The sequence below is a fragment of the Phodopus roborovskii genome, unplaced genomic scaffold, assembly GCF_943737965.1.
Source record: "Phodopus roborovskii unplaced genomic scaffold, PHOROB, whole genome shotgun sequence".
NCBI classification, from domain to species: domain Eukaryota; kingdom Metazoa; phylum Chordata; class Mammalia; order Rodentia; family Cricetidae; genus Phodopus; species Phodopus roborovskii.
Genome location: NW_026125397.1, coordinates 25,903,333 through 25,930,084, shown reverse-complemented (window position 1 = coordinate 25,930,084; position 26,752 = coordinate 25,903,333).

Here is a 26,752-nt window from a genome sequence, read left to right as displayed (position 1 = left end):
TGCCTTAGTCTGCATCTGTGACTGTCCCAATAAAAGCAACTTTCCTCTTTCAGAGCCAAGGCTTGACCTTGGCACTTTAAACATGTTAAACACGTGTTCTGCCACTGACCCACGACCCCAGCTCCTCCATAACAGTATTTTAATGAGCCCTCTTCCCAAATATTACTGATCATCGATACAATGAAAGGTCTGTTGAAATAACAAATTACTTCTTTGTGTCAGAGTTTAGGCATTTATGATACCAGTTTTAAATATATTGGAAGTTAATTATTCACGATTTGAGAAACCAAAGAAAGGAACATTCAAACTGTTCTCAAAAGAGGCGTGTTAAGCTGTTCTGTCCCTGTTGCTGACCAAAGCAATTTAAGCTAACAGGTTTATTCCACAGTCCAAGGAGCCAGTCTGCCACAGCAGGAGAGTCAAGGGCAGGAGGTAGGAGCACTCTATCAAATGCATGAGATCAGCTGGCTTTCTCCACTTTATTCAGTCCAGAATTCCAGCCAGGAAGCGATGCCTACCACTTTCAGGATGGGTCTTCCCACCTGGGCTAACCTAATCAGTAAACTTCCTCCCAGGTTGAATCTAGACCCTATCAAGACAAGAGCTTACACTATCCAGACTGGGAGTCTGGATTCCACTTAATTAACGAGGCCGTTATTACAGACTGTCTTGTTATCCTGAATGAGTTTCTAGGACAGCATGCATCTATCATCTCCTGCACTGTGTGTTATAAGCCTGGTGTCTGTCCAAGTTTGCTTCCCATTGCTATGACGTGCTGATCACAGCCTACCATTGAGAAAAGTCAAGGCAGGAACTGACGCAGAGGCCATGGAAGAATGGTTCGTCCTGGCTCGCTCAGCTTACCTTTTCTTTCATGTAACCAGGAACATCTGTCCAGAGATGGCACCTGCCCACAGAGGGATGAGCCCTCTGGCATTAATCATTAGTCAAGAAAGCACTTCACTGACTTTCCTGCAGGCCAGTCTTATGGAGGCATTTTTTTTTTCCAGTTAAGAATCTGTCTTCCCAAATGACTCTAGCTTGTGTTCAGCTGACAAAATCTATCCAACACAGTGTTCTAGCTACAGCTTAGCTCAGAGCAATGCCCATTCTTAGTCTGTTTGGGGGCGACAGCACTTCCCACAGCCCTGAAGGCTGAGGCAAAGGGGACAAGATGACCACGGTTCGAGAAGATTTGGTGTTCAGTGAAGACACTCTGAGATTCAGATGTCTGCTTGTGAGAACCAGGAGGGTGAGCCAAGCCTGGTGGTACAGGCCTATAATCCTTCCTAGCTACCCTGAGGCTGAGGCAGGAGGATCACAAATGTTTCTTTCTTAAGTCTCTTGAACTGTATTGTTTTGTTATAACAACCAAGCTGGACTAAAACAATATGATTTCCTTGAGACAAATTCCCTAAGTATAATCTATTTAATTGTACTTAATAGATGATAACATGATCGTTTTTATGTAGAGAGTCTTGATGTCAACCTGACAGCAGTTTGGGTAGGCCATTCTACCGCTCCAGCCTCGTTTTCCTCTTCAGTGGAAAAAGATGAGGAACTATTTTGATGGTTCCCAAACTTGGCTGCTCCTGGGGGGAGTTTCTTAATATACACAGTTCAGTAGACTTAACCTATTCCAAACATGTGCCAAGATTCTGAGAAGGGAAACCAGTCACGTATTGCAGAGTTGAAAATGTAGAGGGCAGTCTTACAGGTCAGCAAGTTTGCCTTTTGAACCTTGGATGTAGGGTGCTTATAGAGTACCTGGGATTGTGACAATGAGAAGATTTGATTTCCAGAATACAAGCACAGGTCCTGGGAGCCAGCATTCTAACAAACTCCTAATGATACCAGCACTATTGGCTTAGGAAACATGCCCTTCCCAGCCAAGAATAAAGACTTGTAAGCCTTGTTCAGCTAAATACTCCTGAATAATTGCTACCACATCATAGTGAAGGGCCCAGATCCTCACCCAGCCCCCTGCTGTGGCTGCAGAAAAGACCCTGACTCAGCAGGACATGCTGAGCACCCCCCTCCTCCCAACACCACCTTGCCTGACTTTGCACTAATAAACCACCAGATACGTTCCATGTGGTAAGGAACCAATCAGAAGTTAGCTGGAGGGCTTTGGATGAGCTTTACTAATAATAGTGGAATGCGGTAGGTAGCAATGGCCCTCAGATGACTTCCAGGCATTGCAACCTTTCTGCAGCTGCAGCTGACCAATCAACTAAGGACAGGTTCCCCCAGCCTAGAGTTGCACCAATCCTAAGACTGTTGCCGTGCAACTAGCAGACCCCAGACACCCCCTTGTTCTACCCCCAATATATGCCCTGCACACTGCTGCTCAGGGTCCCTCCTCCTCCACCTGCTGTGTGACGGACAGAAGACCTGAGTTAACTCATAAATTAAAAAGACTCTTTGCTTTTGCATTAGATCTGGTCTCTTGGTGGTTTGGGGGATCCAGACTTCGGGCACAACAATATTGTATAAGATGGACCCATTAAAAAAAGATATGCCAGAGTGTGGGATCTTTTCCTTTAGTTATAAATTTTAGGCAATTAAAAATTTCATGATTGCCCCCTCTTAATTCAGTGTTGCTAGAGCCCTAGCCAGCGTCCTAGGCCAGAGACCACCTCTGGGGGCTGGCTCTACACGTCAGGTCCAAACATTCTCCCCCAAAGAAAGCTAATGTAAGTAACGGTGAAAAGACAGGAAGGGAGTTTAATTGGAGTGGCCAAATCTGGGAGAGGCGGGAGGTAAGCACTTCACCGGGCAGCAGAGGTATGCATACTGAAACAGTCTCCGTCAAAGTGTGGTCTGATCGATCACAATCTCAGGTCTGGTTCTGCAAGACAGCCGAGAAAAGTCTTCATTGTCTGAGGGGGCAACCCGATTCCCCCGGGACCGGGACCGCTGCTCCGGCTGGGTGGCTGATCTCATCACAGCCTGATCCGCCCCCGAAGCCCGGCCTTTCTGGATTCTAAGGTGACAGAGGAACAGTGTTCAGGGCAGAGACTGGAGACTTTCAGGCACCGTTGGGGGTGTCGGAAATGCAGACAGACACAGGCCTTAGTTACTCCAACCCCTGCACCTCAGCCTTGAAGGCATCAGTGCATCAGTGGTCTCCAGACTACTCCTGAGTGTTCACACTGCCCATGCTCAGGGAGGGAGGAGTCTGACCCAAAGTCTCCAGGGTAAGGAGACAGTACAAAATGAAAGCCTGGATGCCAGGCTTTCCCCTTACTCTTAGTCAGGGCCTGAGGGCCTGAGTGAAGAATCAGCGATTTTACTATTCTAAGTACAACGCTAAAATGAGCTTAGAAAACAAAACGGAACTTTAGGCAGGATAATAAACAAACAGCAAAAAGGTAAACAACAGGCCATTTTGACCATTTGGCAAACTTTGAGTTGATCTTTCAGCGGTACAGGAAGTCGAATGACCCATGCGCTCTACGCCTCTTTATTCTTGCCCTTCTAATTCCTCTTTATTGAGCCCCGTTGGCTGCCGGAGCCCCGAAACTCCCTTAGCAGAGAATATACCCTTTCACTCACTATATTCTGTGGCAAACAACCCTGAAAAGGGCAAAGCCATCACTTATATCCTGGTGGAACAGGAAGCGGAGAAGGTTTGTAGGAAGAGCTTTGGCCAGGACTGGGGTAGGGAAACAAGGCTGAACCTCATGTCCTACTGTACAACTTTGTTGAAAAGAGACTGCCAAAACTAGCTAAAACAAACCTACTGAACTGACCCCTGGACATGGAGCCCCTGCTCCCCTGGGCATGGGACCCCTTCCCTATTCCTTCATGCTATGAGCCAAATGTTTGTGACCCCCAATACTCATGTTGGGTCTTAATCTTCAAGGCAAAGATATTAAAAGGCCATGCCTTTAGGAGGTGACCAGACCATGAGGACCCCTATCATGAATGGGATTAAGGGTCTTGCAAAACGAGTATTGCCTATTTACCCTGCCACTTCCCCATGTGAAGGCACTGTTAGAAGTTCCCTCTTGAAATACACAGCAGGCCTCACCAGGCACCAACCTTAACATAGCTGGGTTTGGGATTTCTCAGATATCAGAATTGTGAGAAGTAAATTCTCGCTACTTCTCCTTATTTGGAGTGTTTTGTTATAGAAGCAAAACGGTTTCACCTCTAACGATCAGGTGAGCCGCCCTCGGGTGTCCACATCCCCGAGGCCTTAAGAGAACAGCATCCTCACATGTTTACACGGGGTAGAAGGAATGTAGGAATGGGTATCAGAGAGAGAAAGTCATGTTGAGAAACACCCACAGGACCTGAGCTGGCCACAGGCAGGGGCTGGAAAGGGGGAAGGAGAAAGGGTCGTACGGGAAGCCTGCCCTGCACATTCGAAAATGAGGGAAGACAGAGAAGGGAACCAGGGGGAAGGAGCCACCACAGTGCTAGGCAATGCCCCCTCTTCATCATCTCAGGACTACACAGGCTTGATATTCATTCCCCTCCCAACAGCCCTGATGCTCAGTCTCCCTGGCCAGCCCACAGGCAAGTAGGGAAACTGTCTGTCTGTCAAGCCACTGCCCAGGCTGTACTTCCCTCTGGGCACAGTGAGTGTTCTACAGCTTGGAGCAGTTTCTCAAAGCAGGGCATGGAATGGACATCTACAATACATTAAAGCTGGTTACCCCTGTTGTGGGGTGTTTGTACACGGTGTGATAGGAGTATTGCGGTGATCGGTGTAGTAAAAAGCTGAAGGGCCAATAGCTAGGCAGGATGCATACGTGGGGTTTCTGGTGAGAGAGAGGAAGAAGAGGAGGAATCTAGGCGCACAGGAGATGCCGAGACACGCGGAAGATGAAAGAGATGTAATGGCACGTGATAGAACGTAGATTAATATAAGTGGACTAATTTAAGTTATAAGAGCTAGATAGCAAAAAAGCCTAAGCTACAGGCTGAGCTTTCGTAATTAATAAGAGGTCTCTGTGTCATTATTTGGGAGTTGGCTGGCAGGACAGAAAGAGATTCATTACAGATGCCACCCCATGATGTTTTTCTGTTGGCTCGGCGCCTGCACGTGAATCTACCGATATTTTAATTAGCACCTGCCACTCCACAGCTCCTTAGTCAGCCCCTTGCCAGCAGCCGCTCAGCTCAGGGCCCAGCAGCCTCCATATGTGGGTTTAAATTAAGTCTCTATTGTTCCATTTGTCAATAAGACTCATAAGTCAAAGGCTGCGGTGAAAAGTTGGCAGCTCAGAGAGGCTGAGTAGCCACTAGCAGACTCAGAGATACTGCAAGAGACAGGTCTCCTCCTTATGCAGGAACCATGAGAGTCAAATTCTAATCCCTGCCCTTTCCTTCCTGTGAGTCTTCTCTATCCAAATTGCTGGCTTCTCTGTGGCCAATTCTTGTCAGCTAGTCACTGGCTCCACACCAACTCAAGGTGTTATTTTATTGGACAGTCTGGGGTGTTGCTGGATTTTCCTTGTCCTGCCTCGGTCCTGCTGCACTTGAGCCCCAAACACACACACAGACGTTAAATTAATGATGAAACTGTTGGCCAGATGCTTGGGGCTTCTTACTAGCTAGCTCTGTCTTAATTATTAACCCATTTCTATTAATCTATGTATTTCCATGACACTGTGGCTTACCTGGTAATGCCCCAGCATTACCAGATTGTTACTCCTTCAGCAGCATGGTGAGTCTATGGCAGGCCCCCTTCTGCCTACCTTTCCCAGAATTCTCCTTGTCTCCTGGTCTCTCCCACCTGTCTTCCTGCCTCATTGGCTGAAGAGTGTCTTATTCATTAACTAATAAGAGAAACATATATACAGAAGGACAACCCCCATCATCAGGGAATGTCAGAATGCAATCAGAATATCCCACCACATACCCTTTAGTTGCTTTGCCTTAAAAGGGAACTGGTAGGGATGGAGGGAGCACATACAGGTAGGCTATTGAGGCCAGAGTTCCTGGTCTAAATTATGTCTAAATATGTGTAAACACAGGACCCTCTGAGTATCAGACCACATGACCTTCTGAATATCAGACCACATGACCCTCTGAGCATCAAACCAAAACCACCTGACCCTCCAAGCATCAGTGGACCCACAAACTTGACAGTGAATGCTCAGTTACACTAGTGGGGAAGGAAAGGAAATTTTCAGTCATGCTGAAGCCTGCATGCATGCTGCCTGGCTAAGGAGGGCCATCCAAGCTGGCTACGGGAAGTGAGTAAAAGGGCTCTTGTCACTGGTGATTCAGGACAAATGGACTTGGGACAAAGGCTCTCAGTTGCACCTAGAAAATAAGGTCCATTTACGCCCTAGAGGAAAGAAAGGACTTAATGTTGTTGACATCAGAATGTGTAATAACTAACCAGAGCCAGGAGAACTAAGAATCTGGGCTCTAAAAGGGAACTTAGACCATTTAATTAATACTCCTAATTTTACTGTGGTTTTGATTCTTTGTGTTTATATTGTATAGGTGTGTTTATGTGTACACATTTGTGTGGTTGTTCATGTTGAAGTGTAGCACCAATAATAAAAACCCAGAGACAGATACTGGGATTCAAGCTAAAAAGCAAAGTAGGCAATCACTAAAGAGTTCTCACCTCTGCCAAGGCTCAGACTAAAGAGGTGATCCTGTCCTCAGCATGACTGCAGACTGAGTACACTGTACTCCTGCATGTCTCCAGCAGCCTTATACTCCTCTCTAGTGCTGGGATTAAAGGCATGAACCACCACCAGCTAGCTTCTGTAGCTAACAAGTGTGGCTGCTGGGATTAAAGGTGTGCGCCACCACCGTCCGGCCTGTATGGCTGACTACTGTGGCTAGCTTTGCACTCTGATCTTCAGGCAAGCTTTATTTGTTAGATCATGAGTAAAATAACACCACATTGAAGTCAAAGGTTGACATCAGGTGTCATCTTCAATCATTCTCTATCTTACTTTTGGAGATAGGGTCTCTCACTGAGCCTAGGCTCACTGATTTAGCCTGGGGTCCGCTCTCTTATATGGCAAGCTTTTTACAGACTGAGTCATTTCCCTGACGTTTGACAGATAAGGAAGTTGAAGTCAAGGAAGGAATGGGATTCTTTAAAAAATTCCAGAGCTACGATGAAATACCAAAAGAAAAACTGGTCCATGATCTCACGGGTATTGGTCCTTGTTTTCTTGTCCCATAGGTAGAAGCACTTAGTGGAGGACAGTGACTAACCACATGGCACCCAAGAAGCAAGAGTCAGAAGGGGCAGGGTCCCCAAACACCTTTTAAGGACACCTTCCTTCGGTGACCTACTTCCTGGAAGTAGGCCCCCACCAATGGTTTATAGAAGAGATGAGATTAGTGGCCTCATGATCTATTTGTCTCTCGAGGCCCATCCCACCCTGCATCCAGGGACCAAGCCTCAGTACATGAATCATTGGGAGAAACTTTACCTCCAAACCATAACACCATATAAATTCTTGGCAGCGTCAAACCTAGCTATCTAGCTGTCTGCCAGGCCTATTCTCTTCCCTTGTCTCTGCCACCTCCATGCACACAGAAAAATGTGATTTTTTTTTTAAATTATGGTTTTTCTGACTTGTTGCAGCTTTCTGAAAGCCTTTGCATTATCTGACCTTTACCTTTCAGCTCAGTTGCTAGGGCTGGATGAAGCTTTCCTCTGACCCTTCCCTCACCCTCAGGCTCAAAGCCCAGTGGCATCAGAGTCCTTGGGAAGGGTTCATGTGGGCTGAGAGAGACATGTTATGCTCACAAATTTATAACAACTGCCTAAGAACGCCATGCTGAGGCTGTGGGAGAAATAGGGCTATCAGTGGGCCCAACTAATCATTCATTCAGCACATGCCAAGCCTGGCAGGCATGGGGGCCAGTGTAAATGCAACTCTGGAACTAGTTTGGTTTTATATGGGACGAGATCCCATAATACAGCAGTTCTCTGCCTTCCCAATGCTGCAACCCTTTAATACAGTTCCTCGTGTGGTGGTGACTCCCAACCATACAATTATTTCATTGCTGCGTCATAACTCTAATTTTGCTACTGTTATGAATTATAATGTAAATATCTTGATATGCAGGGTATCATGGGGGTTGAGAATTGCTGCTATAATAGAAAAGATAAACAATCTCCTGAGGTTGCACGGTCAGGTCTATACAACCTCCACCCTGAGATATTGCTATCAAATTGATTCATTCATTACAGTACAAGCATGATTGAGGGCAAGTGCATATACTTGCAATCCCAGCACTGGGAAGACAGGAGCAAGGAGTTCAAGGACAGCCAGGGCTGCCCAGCTGGACCATGAACCCCTTGCCCCCAAAACAAGTTTCTCCTCAGACCCAATATCATCAAATTCCAGGGCCCTTGTTAAATATTGCGGTGGCTTGAAAGCAAATGTCCACTAAATGGAGTGGCACTATTAGGAATTGTGTCACTGTGGAGGTGGGCTTTGAGGTTTTATATGCTCAAGCCCACGCCCAGTGTTTCAGTTTACTTCCTGTTGTCTCTGGATCAAGATGTAGAATTCCCCAGCACCATGTCTGCCTGCAAACTGCCATACTCCCAGGCAGCATGCTCCCAGCCATGATGACGATGGACTAATGATGGGAGATGTCATTCTGTAAATATGTTTCTCGTATTGGTTAATGAATAAAGCACTGTTGGCCAATAGGAAAGCAAGATAGACGGGACTAGGAGATGAGGAGGAGAGAGGAAGTAGTAGGGAGGAGATTCAAGATGGAGGACAGAGAGAAGAACGCCAGCCCCTCTCTCTGGTAAGATGAGACCATATAGAAATACTTAGATTAATAGAAATGGGTTAATCATTAAGACATAGCCAGCCAATAAGAAACATTAGAAACAGGCTAACAGCTTTATATCTAAATACAGTGTCTCTGTGTGTCATTGGGGCTGACGCGGCTGTGGGGCCAGAATGACCAGTGGAAAAACATACTCTTAACAAACTAAACCTCTGAAACTGTAAGCCACTACTGCAATTAAATGTTTTCCGTTATAAAAGTTGCCATGCTCATGGTGTCTCTTCCCAGCAATAGAAACCCTCACTAAGACAGATACCAAATAAAGTTACTCTGAAAACAGTTCCTGTTCCAGGAAGAAGAGATTGCCCCTGTCTCTTCCTCCTATAAAATCTGGGTCCCAAACCCAAGCCAGCAGGAGGACTCAAGGGACAGGGTTGCTGCTCTCAATCCTGTAGCTTAGGTGGTCTCCCTCAGCTCTCCTTGGGCATCATTTTCCCATAGCAGAACTCATCACAGAGGCCAGGGACTATATCTACTCAGTGTCCTTCACCATGTTCTGGACCCTTCCTTAGTACCCAGGATGCCAGGATCCCCTGTCCAGAACCTGAACTTCTCCCAAGTCTTTTCCAGTTACTGAGCTCTGAAGATGGATTATTCAGTGGCTGTGTTTAGACATGGGCCTGAGACATGGCCAGCAGATAGCTATAAACATGGAATGAAATGTGTACACTAGGGTGTTTTTACATGGGGCAGAGTTTTGAGGAGAGTAGACCCAGTGGTTTGGATTCAAACATTTCCCAAAAGCTTGGGCCCCAGGGGACAGTGTTGGAGGTTGAACCTTTGGTTATGATTGGATCATGAGGGCTCTGATCCACTGCTGGATTCACGGGTTAATGGGGAGGTAGAGCTAATTGAAGAAAGCAAGTCTTGGGGGTGAGTACTGGAGGGGCATTTCTCTCTGTCTCTCCCTGCCCTTCTCTCTGTGTTCTCTCTCTCTCTCTCTCTGTCATCCCCTCCACCCCTCACCTCTTCCCTCTCCTGGCAACCTTGTTCTACCATGCTTTCACACCAGGGTTTTTCAGCTCAAGAGGAACCGAGGGAGCTCGGTGACCATCAGCCCTGGGGCTTTGCTTCTTTAGGTTGCTTTTTTCCTCTGGTATTTTGCCACAGCAGCAAACATCTCACAAAATCTCACAAACAGACGGGAGTGGGGTGTGTGGGTCCCTCTAGGAAAAGCGGGCAAAGCCTCAAGTCTAAGAATTCTATATCCAAACTTGCTGTTCTGGGTTTTCCTAAAGATACTTTTTTTCAAGGCAGTAAAACATATCATATTCTATATTACAGCTTCTTAGCTAGATTCAGAGCTTTTAAAAATGTAGACATATGGTACACAAGCCTCCATTTGCACTCTTGCTCTAGTCTGCAAACCCTGAGCAGGCTCTGTGCAGCAAATACAGACATAAACTCCTATGACCAGAGGGTGGGCAACAAGCAGGGGGTGGACATCTAATCAGTGATCTCTAGTCCCCTACGCTTATATTGATGACATAATTATTAAGAATGCTGATTTCTTCTGGGCAGTGGTGGTGTCGCCTTTAATCCCAGCCCTTGGCAGCCAGAGGCAAGCAGATCTCTGTGTTCCAGTCCAGCCTGGTTACAGAGTGAGGTCCATATAGGACAGTCAGAGCTGCACAGAAAAACACGGTGAAAAAAAAAAGTTACTTTCTTTTAAAAAGCCTTGCTTTGTAGCTCAACCAGGCCTTGGATTTGCACAACCAGCTTGCATTCCAACTTTCACTCCTTACTTCACTGGTTATTCCTCATTGTCCATGTGACTGGGTTAGAATCACCTAGGAGACACACATCTAGATGTCTTGCGCTGGCTAGTCTTAGGTCAACTTGACACAAGCTAGAGTCCTGTGAGAGGAGGGAGCCTCCTTTGAGAGAATGCCTCCACAAGGTGAGGCTGTAGGCAAGCCTGTGGGGCCTTTTCTTTATCAGTGATTTAAGGGAGAAGGTCCAGCCCATTGTGATGCCACCTCTAGCCTGATGACCCTGGATGGGATAAGAAAGCAGGTTCAGCAAGCCAGTAAGGATGGCCTCTGCCTCCAGGCCCCCCGCACTGCTTTGAGTTCCTGCCCTGACTTCCCTCCCTGGTAGACAGTTGCCTGGAAGTTAAGATGAAATAGAACCCTTTCCTCCTCAAGTTGCCTTGGGCAGGGTGTTTCATCACAGCAGTAGAAACCCTAACTAATATATATGTCTATGAGATGGCTCCTAAGAAATGCAATTAAGGAGGGAAGAACCACTCTGAAGGGAGGTGGCGCCGTAACCCGGGCTGGGGTTCTGTACCAAACAAAAAGGGGATGGTGGGGGGCAGCTTCATCCTTCCATCTTTGCTGACTGACTGAGTGCGGTTTGACCATCAACCACACACCCTGGCTGCCGCTCCTTGTCACGATGGTGGACTGGATTCCCTCAGATTGTGAGCCAACCTAAATCCTTCCCTGAGTATTTGACCACACCAATGAAGAAAATAACTAACATGTTGTGGGAGGCTTTACTCTTGGCTTTTTGAGGGGCCCACCACCCAGTTCCCAAATAAATCACACCCAGGCTTATTCTTAGTTGTGAATGCCCAGCCTTAGCCTGGCTCGTTTCTAGCCAGATTTTCTCATTTTCAATTAATCTGTCTAGCTTTTCCCTCTAGGCTTTTATCTTTCTTCTGTATAGCTTACTTTCCTTCTTACTCTGTGGCTGGCTGGGTGGCTGGGTGGCTAGCCCTAGATGTTCTCCTCTCCTTCTTCTCTGCCTCCCTCCTCCTGGACCCTCCTCCTGTTTGTACTCTCCACCTGCCAGCCCCACCTGTCCTTGCCCCTGCCTCTTTGCTGGCCATTCAGCTCTTTATTAGCAGCACCAAGGGTTTAACAACAACAATGCCTCACAGAGTTAAACAAATGCAGCATAAATAAAAGTCGCACCCCAACACTAGTACACTTATCCTTCCAGGGAAATCAGTTTTATGGGATGACTGCGTCTCCTCTCCTAGGAGTACATAAGTTCTACTAACACAACAGTTGCTCTTCTACTTTAAATGCAAAGAGAATAGCCTAAAGTATTGGCGGGGAGTGTAACTGTGTTTTAACTGTTAATCTACTCTAGAGAGTGAAATAAAATAAATAAATAAAAAAAAGAGACGAAAAGGAAAGAACACGATGGCTTCTATGCGTAGTGGAGGAGAATGTTTACTGTAGATAAAAGCGAGCATGGTGGGCGTCAGGGACATCTAGGAGAGTTCAGAGTGGACATGGTCAGACTTGAGACAGGCCATGTGAGAACATGGATGAGGGGAGAAAGGTTGAATTATACAGGGAAAGGCAGCCCGGACTCTGGGCTGGAGAAGTTCAGGGTAGGAGTGGGTTATGCCAGCCATACCCTGTAACAAGTAGGAACTGAGGGATGCTGGGAGAACCTGGTGGCCAGGTCCACGTGGATATGTTCAATAGGTTCCTCAGCCCAGAGTTTGGGTTTGAGACCTAACCAAGGACAGGCGTAGATGCTTGGGGTCCTGGGGACATGGTTCAGGGAAAGTGCAAGACGTGGTTCTGTGCAAGTATGAGAACCAGCATTCAGCTACCCAGAACCTATGTAAAAATGAGATGGGCGTTCCGGGACACAAGAGGCTGAGATGGGATTCCTGAGCAAGCTGACCAGCCAGAATGACTGAAATGGCAAGTCCCAGGTGAAGATCAACATAAGGAGAAGAAAAAAAAAGTTCACTACGTAACCCTGACTAGCCAAGATCCTCCTGCCGCCATCTCCCAAGAGTTGGGATCACAGGCCAGGGCCCTCCTCTTGGCCAGGCAAGTACTCTTCCACTCAACAAGCCACTTGTCCAGGCATAGGTCCAGGTTTGGGGTTCCAAGATACTTACTGCACAATATTTACATAATTTTTCTTTTATTCAGTGCCAGTTCTACATGCTAAACAATCCTTTATCTGCTCTTGTGTTACAAGACCTGAGAATTTTCTATTGACATTCATTTAGGGGCTTTCCATGAGCAGGTCTGGCCATGACCGCCATGTGTTGACTTTCCAGCTCTTTACTCTTCACATAAACTTGAGTTGAAATAATTATTGCTTTATGGCATCCCAGGAACTATGGCAGGGTAAGATAAAAACTGGTGACATTAAAAGGCTGATTATTCACTCGGTATGTACTTGAGATGTGGCATAAGCCTGTAACTCTAGCATTCAGGAGGCAGGAGTCAGAGGAATGGTACCAGTTCGAGATTATCAGGAACTATGAAAGTGAGAACACACACACACACACAAACACACCCCCCACACACACCCACACAAACACACACACACAAACACATACACACAAACACACACACACAAACATGCACCACAAATAATCTGGGAGTTCTATCCAAAATTCTTTAAAGACTATTAGAGCCCCAAGAAAATGAATTAACAAACAAACAAACAAACCTTTTAACACTCAAAAGCATCGGTTCTAAATCAAGGTCCATAGAAAAATACCCACTGAATTTTTATTTCATTCTTTATTTCGCCAACAGGATTACATTTTATCCAAATCTGTTTAGAGTCAATTCTTTGCTCAGGGCAATAAGATTTAGGGTGTGTTTGTGCAGACATTTGTCCATATGGAAATGGTATCTGCTGACATTATTCTCTCGTTACCCTGGACAGGTGGCAGCTTAGCTGTCCCACCTTAAGACAATTAAAGTCATCCACTCTTCCTCCCGTAGCACTGAGAGAGTCACTCTGTTGCTCAGTCCACACAGGGATGAGGAACAATCCTGTCTGCCTAGACTTACCACAATACGGTCTGCTCTAAAAGAGACAGATGTCTACTCCTCTCTCACAGCTAGCTAGCTGTTCAGTGGGCAAGGTCACTGAGTTCTGTACCATTCATCTGAGACATACAACCCCACTTTTAAGAATACTTAAGCTGCATGTGATGGTATACACCTGTACTCCCAGAACTAATGAGGGTAGAACCCTTGGGCCATATAGACTCTGTCTTCCAAAGTTCAACAAATGGAGAACAAACCCTTGAGGAATATATAGAGTTGGCATTTTCTCCCTGGAGACAAGAACTGCAAAAAGGATATTATGTATTGTCCTAAAATCTCAGTATAAGTCATAGTCCTTCACCAAGTGGCCTTTAGAAACCCAAGGGCCAGGAAATGGGTCTTTGTTGACCATCAGGCAAAGGGCAGAGGCTCAATGAAGCAAGGAGATGAGGGGTGGATGAAAAGATTGAGAAGAAATGTAATAGAAGAAACACTAGCAAGGACTTTAAAATGAATAGCCAAGCACAGTATTAACAGGGTTTCAAATGTTTATAGAATTATCTTTCTAAAATACAAGGATGCATATAATCCTCCATGGATTCCAACTGTCTTTAAAGGTGATATAAGAATCCTCTTCATGGGAGACATGAGGTGTTGGGACCAATGTCACTACTCATCTGAGAGATTCACTGTGGTAAAGGAAGTATTTGGGGGAGACTCAGCCATGAAAGCATTAGCACCGGCAACAAAACCCAAAGTATCCTGAACATTTCCAAAAGCCTAGCTGTGGCCTCTACTGTAAAACTGAAGAAAAAAAAAATTGAACCAAATTTCCATTTTGTAAACGAAATGATCTTACATCTTCTAATGTCTGTTCTGAGCCAGCCAATGAGAACAAGAACAACACTAAAGATAATGATAAGGAGTTCAGAGTCCTGCACACCTGAGAGTCAGAGACAAGAGGATCATAAGCTCAGGGCCAGCCTGGGCTACAGAGTGAGCCTCTGCTTAAACAGAAGTTAATCAAAATGATGATAATGACATGGGCAGTTTCAGCACAGGCTCACTTTCACTGAACAGCTGCAGGTGAGCTGGTTCATTCCCCCACCCCCACCACATCTGAGGATCTCTCCTGGTCTGGTCTGAGTACTTCCATCCAGAAGTCATTCTCATGTGTGTGATCCTATTCTGATCTTGTGGGGCCTGTGTAGGTGGCATTAACCTTGTCTATTACAGTTCTGCCGGTCGGTGATGTTTCTTCCTGGCTTTGAATTATAAACACCCGGTACTTACAGATCTGGGCCTTTACATCCCTTGTTGCATCCCCAAATGGCACAAGTCTTCCTAAAAAGAAGCCTCCATTTTTGTAGTTTGATTTCTGGATCTCTACCTCAGCTTGTAGGTAACCTATCAACAAATCAGCAAAGTGAGTCCTTTGTATTTCCACTGCTGGAAAACAACATGCACTACTTCCCTTGCAGAGAAGAATTTCAAGAGAAACCCATGGCCATGATGTCACTGGCAGATGGGCCCTGGGATCTTTTACAGTTTCAACTCTGATCTAGAAATAGAAACTGTCTTGTTTTGAAGCAGCTGTTCTTCTTCTGCCTAAAGGCACAGAAGTCAGGGATAGGTTGTAATACTGGCAACAGCAATGACTAACAAATATACTAGACTCTCTGGCAGAGCACCCACCAACAGAACCTCCTGGAGCCAGGCCTGCTCCATCCTCTGGGACATACATACTTTCTGGATCTGTGCCCATGCCAGGTATGGCCAAAGCGTCTCTCTATCTCTCTCTGTGTCTCTCTATCTCTCTCTGTCTCTCTCTATCTCTCTCTGTCTCTCTGTGTGTGTCTCTCTGTCTCTGTGTGTCCTCTCTGTCTCTGTCTCTCTCTATCTCTCTCTGTCTCTCTCTCTCTCTCTCTGATTATGGTTACCAGATCATCTCTATTAATCCTGGGGCTCATATGGTTACTATCCTCCCCACTCCAAACTGAGGCTCAAGAGCTGGAATGTAGCTTGCTGGTGAAGCCCTTGCCTGTCACCAATGAGAAGCTGTCAATCCCAGCACAGATTTTCAGCACAGAATGGCCATGGCCGTGCACTCTCCCAGTCACACAGCTGGAAGTGGGAAGGGTTTGCTTCAGGTAGAAGGTTCCCTGGGCCTGCTCTGGAGGCAGGAATAAGATTGACTCCAGATCCAGAGCTCCATGGAAAGAAGTGAGGTCAAGTGAGCTCTAAGGCTGGCTGAGAACTGAAAAGAGTGTTTGCAGGGGAAGAGAGGAAGCCTCAGAATGTGAGGAACTTACAAGAATTGTCTGCTGTGAGCTGCTGGCACAGGCAAGGGCTAGGTAAGAACTGCAGTTCTCAAATGCTAGTCCTAAGTTTTCAGTGAGAGCAAGCCAGATATGCTAACAACACTCTCCACACCCTTAACTCGAAGAAGTGTTGTCCTGTGAACAAAAGGGAGTAGTGTCTGCACAAGGAAACCAGGATGAACGGAAAACTACGCTTTGACTGGAAAGGTGACACTGTACCAATAAGAACTTGATCTCAGCAGGAACTAGAGGCAAAGCCTTGGAAATGGGATGGATGCCCTGCCAGTCTCAGGAATCGCGGTAGGGGCCTCCTTGGTTCCCCCTAGGATGGAGGCTTGAGCCACATGACTTGGATATTAAATAAAAGCATAATTGTTGTGCCCAAACTCTGAACCCCCAAATCACCAAGAGACCCGATGTGTTGCAAAAGCAAAGATTTTTTTTCTTTTTAAAATAAATTTTATTTAAATTATAAACAATCTTATTTTACATATCAATCCTAGTTCACTCTCCCTCTTATCCTCCCATGCCCCCCTTTGACCTCCCCATCCCATCCCTCATCCACTCCCCAGGGAGGGTGAGGCCTTCCATGAGAGATCATCACATAAAAGGGCTTCTAATGATATTCTGAATAAGATCATTGTCTTATTCAGCCATCATCAGAGAACCTTCCTCCTGCAACAGATGCAAACAAGTACCAAGACACACAGTCAGACATTACTCAGAAAGAGAGACCTTGGAACACACATCTCTAAATGGGATGTCTCCATCAAATACCTCTCACACACACATACACAGTCACAAATCAGGGAATCCCACAGAAGAGAATACACACACACACACACACACACACACACACACCAGGGAACAAGGCCCTCTAAATCAACTGCATAAAGATCATATGAACTTTCGGAGATTTAAGAGCAAACACAGGGCCAGCAAAAGTTTGCTCGAGGTCCTTTGTATATATACCATATCTTTCATTTTCATATTTTTATTAGACTCTTGAGTGTGTGAACCAGTGTTTCTCTAATTACAAAAGCAAAAAGTCTTTAATTTTAACTGAACTGTATTAACTCGGTTCCTCCATCCATCCCAACATAGTGGGTGGAGGAAAAATTACCCAGAGGGACCTCCGGGCAGGGAATTTATTGGGGCAGAACATAGGGAGTATCTGGGGTCTGCAACAGTCTCAGGATTGGTACACTTCAGGGCTTGAGCAATCTGGCTTGTGCTAATTGGTCAACTGGTTGCTATGGCCTACAGGCCCTCTCAGGACAGTTGCTATGCTCTGTAAGTCACTTTACAGTAATACCTACCATAAAGCACATCCAGAGCCTGCCAGCTAACTTCTGATTGGTTCCTTGCCACATGGAGGTATCTGGCTTCCTAGTGACTAGGAGGTCAGGCAAGGTAAGGAAGCTCAGTACATCTTGCTGGGTCTTTTCTGCAGCCTGTCATGACTGCTAAAACAGGGGACTGAGTGAGGGCCAGGTCCCTTGATAATAACCCTCTGTAAGTGTAGCTCAGTAGTAGAATGCTTGCGTGCACGAATGATGTCCTAGGTTCGATGCCCAGTAGTGGCATATCGAAAGAACAAACACACACATAAATAAATAAGAAAAGCATAGTAAAAAATAAATTGCACTATACAGAAGAATGAGGTCCTGCATTCAATCCCCGGCAGTGACAAAGTGAATGAATAAACAAATGAATAAATAAAAACATATTAAAAGGTAAGTCCCACTACACAGCACCAAATAGTAGCCTTTAGCCAAAACAACCCATACAGTTCCAACAACCATCCCATGAAGGGAAACTTTTCGTTTGCACAGGTGAGCAAGCCATGTTACTTAAGAGGTAGAACCCCATCTACAACCAATCCAAGGCCTTAGCATGGCCTGTGTTTGTCCCTTTCTGCTCTGAGAGTTGCTCTCCCACAGGACTGCACTCTGCCAGCAATGTCTGCCCATGGCTGTGAAGGCCTCTCAGGAAAATCCTTCCTGCTAATTAAATAGCTTATCTGATTATCCAATCCTGCCATCTAAATTTCCCTTGAGGCCTGAGGTGTTTAGAAGGCCTGGCTTAAGTCAGATAGTGTCTATCCTGAACTTCACAGACTGTGATAAGGGTTAGATGAAGGGGCAATTAGCATGCAATTAACTCTTGGTGTGAATTGTTGACTATTATTGTTTTTGCATGGATTAATGAACATAGACTATTTTCCTCAAATCCTGGAAACCATAACAGGAAAACTTTAAAGTAAGTATAATGCACAGATATTATTAAAGTTATCACAAGAAGGGGCTGGAGAGATGGCTCAGCGGCTAAGAGCACCCAGGTTTCATTCCCAGCACCCATGTGAGAGCTCACAATCTGTAACTGCAGTTCTAGGGCATCCAATGCCTCTTCTGTCCTCCAGGGACACTGTATGTGTGTGCACAGACATGCATGATAAATCTAAAAGAAAAATTATCACAAGAAAAAGATAGGGATTTTAGAAGAAATAGTACACCGTTGAGAGATGCTCACCATTCACATTTTAATCTATTGACATCTAGTCTCATAAAATGACAGCCATTCTCATATTCTAGACCAGGAATATGGCTTAGGGGCAGAGCATTCTTCTAACGTGTATGAAGCCCTGAATGTGATCCCCACCAGCTCAAAGCCCCCTGAATATATCATTTTACAATGAGAAACATGCAACCCATTACTCCTTTAAAAGACAACATTGGTGCCTAAACAATATTTCCGTAAGTCTACAACACAACTTACTTGATCGTTTTCATGTAGCTGAATATTTACATTATTTCTGATTGTTCCCATTCTTCACACGGACATCCGTCCTTATGTACAGGTTTATGGGTAACTTCTCTAATTGCTCCCCACATTATTTTTTAGGTCTCATAACAGCTCAAAGCCTAGTAAGATGCACACAGGACTTTGCTCATATGACACTTGCACAGGGTCCCTGCCCTTCAGAGCAGAGGGGAGGCACTTTCAATCAGCCTCTACTGTCTCACTTGGTGTGGATATTAGACATTTGCTAAAGAATAATATGTTCTAACGTGTGTCTGCCCCAGAACCAATTAGAAATATCATGTAGCATGGAGCATTTGTACTATATTTTCTTTCTAAAGTGTCAAGATCAGATGCAGGACTTTGAGAAAATGTGATGATTTCCAATCATGGGCCTCTGGCAGTCAATTGGTGAGATTTAAAAGACACAGATGCATGCCTAGCATGCCTGTGCTTCTGGATTTGCCCCAGGACCATGGAAACAAACAGAGTCAGATCTGCCCTGCCCGGCCCCCCATAGCTTTGTTTTGTTTTGTTTGGGGTTTGTTTGCTTTTAGACCTGGCAATCACTATGTAGCTCAGGTTGGCCTCAAACTCAACCTCTTCCTGCTTTAGTCTCCCCAGCACTGGGATCAGGGGCCTGTGCCGTCATAGCAGGCATGTTTTTTGTTTTGTTGTTTTTGTTTTTTAATATATTATTCATCTTTAAATAATCAACCCGGGAAGCTGTGAAAATAATTGAGTACGGTCCAGTGAACCTTCGGCTTCACTCAGTGCTAACATCTGGTAGGAAACCATGCCAACGGCATTGGTAAAGCCCACATCCTTGGCCAGCTTTCTGGAATCAGTTTTGTGTGTTCATCACCAAGTCCATCACCATGAAGAGCTGGGTGGGGTACAGCGCTATCCTAACTCCCTCCTCTCTCCCCTGTGCCTCAACTGTATTTGAGTTCCCAGAAAGGTGATTCATAGTGATGTTTCAGACAAACTTCCCCACTCCAGCCCCTCCACCCAGCTGCATTCTACCAGCCCCCTAGGGAGGATTCGTGCTACCCCAGAGGGTACTGTTCTTAGGTCCAAACTCTGCCTTCTACATCTACCAAAGCCTGTTAACTCCACATATGCCAAACACCATTAGGAGCCCTGTTAGGCTGGGGAGCGGGGGCATACTTGTAACAGAGCCCGAAGCCAGAGGCTCTAATAACGTTCAAGGCAAGCTTTGGGTGACATGGTGAGACCCCCCCCCCCCCCCCCCCGTTTAAAGCAATGAATCTGAGACTAGTGCCTCAACCTAAAACCCTGTTGCTTGGAAAGCTGAAGCAATGGGACGAATTTCAGGCCGGGCTGGCTACAGAGTACGACCCTATCTAAACAGTGGCAATAATAACAAAAAGATATGCCAAACGTAACTCTGGTGTATGCCGCTTAGGATGTTCTGTAACGTCCAGAGACTGTTCATTACAAAATTTGGTGTTCTATTTTGCCACCAGGGTTCCCATCTGACCTCTGTATTCCCTGTACCTTTTACTACAATTCCCTTATGTTTGGAGTTCAGATCCAGGTCTTGGCCCTGGGCTGAGTTGAGTAGATGTCCCTCCTATACTTCGAACATGTTTCCCACAGTTTACAGACTATAAAGAAAATCCTCAACCCATTAGTTGGGAAGTGGGATCTAGTGGGAGCTGATCAGGTCCTGAGGGCTTTGTCCCCAATAACCCAGAAGTGGGACTAGCCTAGCAGTAACAGGCTAGTTGAGGGGAGAAGAGCAGGGTTCTTATGAATCCAAGTTCAGTTCTCTCTTGTTCTGTGGCTCCAAACCTTTCTCGCCATACATCATGATACAACCTTGAGGGGTTCGTCCCCAGCTCTGGTCCCCTGCTCTTGGACCTCCCAGGGTGCAGAGCCCTGAGCCAACAAATTAATTCTTTGCTAAGATACCGCTGTATTGCTCTGCTGCTGTCTCCAGGAGACCTCTGCTCAAGGTTCATTTTCATGGTTTTGGTTCCCTAGGTAAACACGTAAAGGAAAACTGGGGGGTGGGGAGTGGGTAAGGGGGCTGAGCTCATGAAATTTATGCGTATGTTTATGATCAGGCTAAATTACAGGGAGTTTAGGCTCTCTCTCTCTCTCTCTCTAGCTGGGGCAGGGGGCACCTTTTGAAAAACATTTGTTAGTATTTTTTTTTAAACAGATGAAACTGACAATTTGAGCTCAAGTAGTAAGGTGACAGTCAGTACATTCACAATCTCATTCAGAGAAAAGCTTTACTGAGTCAAGAGGAAGGTAATTACCCTCCTCATCCCTGTCATCTAACACAAGACACGTGCATGATACTCAACTTGGTGTGAATCATCATACATTTGCTTGGAGCAATTTCAGTTACAGGATAGCAAAGGATAGTCACAAGACTATGACTTAGCTAGAAGGGAAGTAACATCTCCACAGGTTTACTCTGTGGCTGGGGAGGGCAGCCGGGTTTGAGTACTGGGAAGAGCTGTATTCACAGCAGGCAGAAGTATACCATGCTGCTCTTTTTATTTGTAAATCAAACATGGTTCAAAAGAGAGCGAAAAATGCCAGATTGACAAGGGAGAGGCTATGTTAGCTTGGCACCATGACAGCCAAGCTAAACAGGAACTGTGTTTTCAAGAACTACCACCCCTGTATAATTCCAGGTTATGGTTAGGCTAGCTACCATCAGATCTTCTGGGAGAGAACCGGCAGCCACATTCTCCTTGCTCTGGAGTAGGCATGGTATGGTAGCCTGTGAACACTTGCTGGCCTGGTGATCTGGCCTGTGGGTGTAGGGCAGCACCCAGACCCACAGCTCCTCCATCACTGACTATGTTTTCTCTAGTAGTCTGAACCCCAGGCCAAGTGTAAGCATGGCTCCATGTCAATGGACGCAGCATCTTCCTTAGGCCACTGCAGGTCTCAGAGCAGGGTAGAGAGCTCTTGTCTGTCTGAGAAGCTGGAAGCCTCATGTCTCTCCCTGGTTGCTAGAGGCCCCAGCATTCCCTGGAGAGCAGCTGGCATGCAGTCCACATGAAAAAGCTGAAGAAGGGCAGCAGCCTGTGCACACACTCATTCAGAAGGGGTCCATGCCTTCTCTAGTTCTCTTCCACTCGGGCCGCAAGCACATGGGTGGGTGCCGCAAACATTCGGGGTGGGGGGCCTCTTCCCTCCCAATCACTCACTGTCTCACATCCCAATCCTCCCTGGAAACGCCCCCAACCACCAAGGCATGGGTCAAAGCTTTTGCTCAGGCATTCCCTTCCTTTCTCACGAACTCCAGGCCTAACACCCTTCCACTTTTATCTCCCGAACTCCGAATCTTGCCTCAGAGGCCTTGACTCTGGATCCCTGCCTTTGAATCCCCTTGCATGTCATGGCTGCCCCCCCACACACACACACTTACACACACTAACCTCAGTCCTGTACCCTGGCCTGGCTTGGTCCTTTGGGCTCATCATCTCTTTTGAAGGTGACTGTGGTGACACATACCTACAATTCCAGCACCAGGGAGACTGGGATCGGGCAATCGTGAGTTCAAGGCCAGACTGGGCTACATAATGAGATTCTGTCCCAAACAAAGCAGAGCATTTGTATCGAGGTGTTGCTGCTGACCATCTGACCCAAACCCTTCCTCTCCCTCCACTTTTCCCCAAGAAGAGCTCCATTGTATTGCCAGCCTTTTGCAGAGAGCCTGGGTGCAGCTGACTCTGGCTCACACAATTCCGGCCGACTAGACTGAGCCGATGAGAGGACTGAATCCCAACCACTAGACCAGTAGTCCAGCCGAGTGGGCTGGTCTGGCTGGTCGTGGGAATCTACCAGCCACCTGGAGCACTAATTTCTGTTTCTGTCAATTCTAGAGTTTATATATCATCCTTCTGTGCCTTTGATAGAGTTGAAGATAGTTATGGTTATAATTTTCTTTAGTTATGATAGAAGAAGATAATTTACATATAAGACTTTAGACTCACAAAGATAGGATAGATGATAGGATACTTTCTTTAAATTTTGCCAAATGCTAACAGACTAAATATTGTTAACTATAGTTCTTACTTGGTAACTGTCTTGTTATATATAATTTTACCATGTTAATGTTAAAACCCTTGTTTGTATTCAGATGGGGATGTCTTCTGTACATATGTTTCTCTTATTGGTTGATGAACAAAACACTGATTGGCCAGGCAGGAGATAGGTAGGGCTAGGAGAGGAGGAGAATTCTGGGAAATGTAGGTAGAAGGAGTCACCCTGTAACCCACCAAAGGAGTAGCAGGTCTGTACCCTTCTCTGGTAAGATAAGACCACATGGAAATACTTAGATTAATAGAAATAGATTAATAATTAAGACAGAGCTAACCAATAAGAAGCCCAAGCTACTAGCCAAACTAGACAACTAATGTAGAGTCTGTGTGTTGGGGGCCAGCTGGGACAGAAAGCTCTCATTACAGTCTTTTACTTTCTCTGTCATAATCTTAGAATCCCAGTGGTTCCAAAAAGGACTAAAAACACTTTTCCCTTGAGAGGGGAGGGAGGGAATCGACTAGGCTGATCATTCTGGCATTCTTTGGTTATCTAAGAAAGGAAAGAGACTAAAGGTATCGCCATGGTGGGTGCCCGCTGCCTGGAAAGAATAATGCAACCTGACGCATGACCACACCAGTACCAGGGAGCCTGATCCAAGGCCACTCACTCATAAAAACCCCAATTTTCAACCATTTGTTGGTTGATGGTCTATTCCATTATAGTAAGAGAATAAATATACTAACCAGCACAACTTTCTAAATTAAACTTCAGCCAAAGAAAACTTGAATAAAATCAACAAGTAAGGATAAAGCCATAAACTGTAAATACACTTACGATATACAATTAATTTTCTTCATTTTAGCAGTGTGGAGTAGGTGTGAATAATGGAGACCTAACATTAGCTCATGTGCCAGACAGTCATATAAAAAGCAAGCTTACACCTTAAGCCTAGCATGGGAAAACACCATATGATTTCCCTCATAAATCTTGGGCACTGGGCCAGCTCTTAGGGTCATACTAGCACTCCAGTACCTTTAGGGCTAAGTTTAAACTTCCTTTTATTTTATTTCGTTTTGGGTTTTTTTTTTTGTTGTTGTTGTTGTTGTTGTTTGTTCTGGGTTTTTTTTTTTTTTAATTTTGGTTGTGTTTGTTTGTTTGCTGAGATGGAGCATTTCTATTATGTAGCTCTGGCTGTCTTAGAACTTGCTTTGTAGACCAAACTGACCTTGAGTTCATAGAAATCCACCTGCCTCTGCCTCCAGAGAGCTGGGGGTTTAAGGAGTAGCCCAAAACTTCCTTTTAGGTACAGTGTTAAATAAAATCTTGTTTGTTTGTTTTGTTTTATTTATTATTTGTTTATTTGGTTTTTCAAGACAGGGTTTCTCTGTGTATCTTTGAAGCTTGTCCTGGAACTAACTCTTATAGACCAGGCTGGCTTGAACTCGAAGAGATATGCCTGCTCTGCCTCCGGAGTGCTGGGATTAAAGGAGTGTACCACCACTGCCCGGCTTGTTTTACTTAATTTATCATTCTCTGTGTGTGTATGTTGGGTGTCTGTGTCTATGTGTGTATCTGTGTGAGTCCACACTAATGCATGAGTTCCCACGTGAGTGTGTGTGTATATATATATATGTGTGTTTGTGTGTGTGTATGTGTGTACAACTTTTAGGAGTTGGTTCTCTTCTTCTACCATGATGGGATTCAAACCTGGCTGTGTGACAAGCACCTTTACCCACTGAGACACCCCAGTGTTCCTAAATTCTCGCTCCCTCTACAGTGGAATTTCAGTTTTCAGACCTAGCCACTGGAATTCTAGAGGCTTGGTGGGGAACTCGGTATCAGAGCCCCTGGAAGTTGTTAGACTAAAAGCATGTAGAGAGTGAGTATTAGGCAGCTAACAGCCTGCAAGGACACTCCTTGGGGACATTTGGGCAGCTTTGTAAGTTTGTTCTGTAAAGCCCATGTGACCTTCTGTGATCTAGTAATGGGAAGACATCCCTCCTTCTCGACTTTGGTTTCCTCCAAAGCAGTTCACCACGACTTTGCTCAGTGGCCGTCAATCAGACTCCAAGACCCCACCCTTAAGCCAGATAGGCTTTTTTTTTTTTTTTTTCCTCTCTGTGTAGCCTGTCTTGTCCTGGAACACTCTGTGTAGACCAGGCTGGCTTCAACTCAAAGATCTGCCTGCCTCTGCCTCCTGAGTGCTAGAATTAGAGACGTGCATCAATACCATTCAGCCAGAGAAGGTTTTTTTTTTTTTTTTTTTAAATCACTTGTGAGTATGGTCATAACAAACACACAGACATACAGACATATACAAATACATACACACTCACAAATACACACAAACACACACACACACACACTCACACACACACACACACTCACACACAGATACCTCTAGAATAGTGCAGTGTGAACTCTGATGACTCAAGGGACATTTCCAGGTCACCTGCTTCTCCAAGCATCTGCACTGGGACCGAGAGTTGAGTTTTCTTCTTTGTCTTTTGCTAAAAAAAAGTCACAAACTACCCACATTTCTGATTTTTCTATTAATTCCACATGCCTGAGATAGTGTCTAATGGGCTCAGCACTTCAGTTTCCTTCTCTGAAAGTTGGAGATTATAAAGCTGGGTCCCCATGGATATGAAATGAAATCATATATAAAAAGCAATGGCTCCAAGTGCTAATGGAGTGGGAATACAAGTTGGAAGAAGACGTGCTTGACGCGAACAGATGGCTTCCAAACAGTGGAAAGTGGGGTTGGTAAGAAAGATGGCAGCTGCCTTCTGCCCACCTGCCCGACTGCCTGCCTGCTTGCCAAGCCTGGCTTTGAAATCTCGGGCTCATAGAGGCTGTATGGGAACTAGCAGCCAAAAATGCCACTGCTTGTAGTGTGCTCTGCAAGGGGCTTGAAAAGCACCTAGGATTTGCTGACATTCCCTGGGAGATTCCATTTGGAGTCCTCCTACCCTACACCAAGGAACTACTACAAACTCAGGAGAAAGGCAATGATGGTACAGAGCTGAGTGCTGCCAGCTAGTGCAGTCTGTCCCCGGGAAGGAGTCGTGCGCCTGGATATGCTCTGCCCGACTGGAAACCAGACTGTGTTGACTGCATGGGTTTGGGACAGTTTGCCTCTAGCTTTAGCAGTAAATAACATCCATTTTTGAGAATGAGAATATTCAATTGTTTATTCGTGCAGGCATGCCGGCAATCCCAGCACCCAGCACCGAGACAGCAGGACCACATGTTCTAGGCTAACCCTGGGATATGTAGTGAAACCCTGTCTTAAAACAGGCACTGGATCTTCAGGAGGAGTGAGGAAGGACAAGAGATGGTGACAGGAAGTGAGCATGGGCAAAGCACGATGTGTGGAAACATCATAATGAAACCAACTATTTTGCACACAAACTAAAATAATAACAACAACAATAATAAAGTATCTTGCCATAAATCTTTTTAGATTTGAGAAAGAGCTTTTGTAAATTTAAATTCTTGAATAATGAAGACTTCCAATGCTATTTGAAGATTATAGAAGCTTGTGACACAGCGTCAGGAAAGCAGTCGACTACATCTTAGTCACCGTTATTCACCACTAGAAACAACCCATGAAATAGGCCTGGCATGGTGGCTTTGGCCTCAGCCCTTGGGAGTCTGAGTTTGAGGCCAGTCTTGGCAACAGTCAGACACAGTCTCAAAACATAAAAGCCAAAAGCCCCTTTTTGTTGTCTGCAGTGGGCTGAGACATCATTAACTGGCTTTGGCAGTATGGGAACTACTGGACTTGGGACAAGCAAACCAGAGGGCTGATCTTCGAAAGTGTACCTCCCTCCAAGTATGGTTGCTGTCCCTTCAAAGGAAGGGGATTAGCTGTTCTAACACAGGAATGCAGCTCTTTGGTTATTCTGGTGTCTGTTTTCACAGGCATTGAACCCGAACCTTGTAGCCAGTGAGACCTGACTGGGCCCCTCTCCTCTCATGCAAAAGTAGGCAGGCCCAGCTGATACCAGATACCACAGT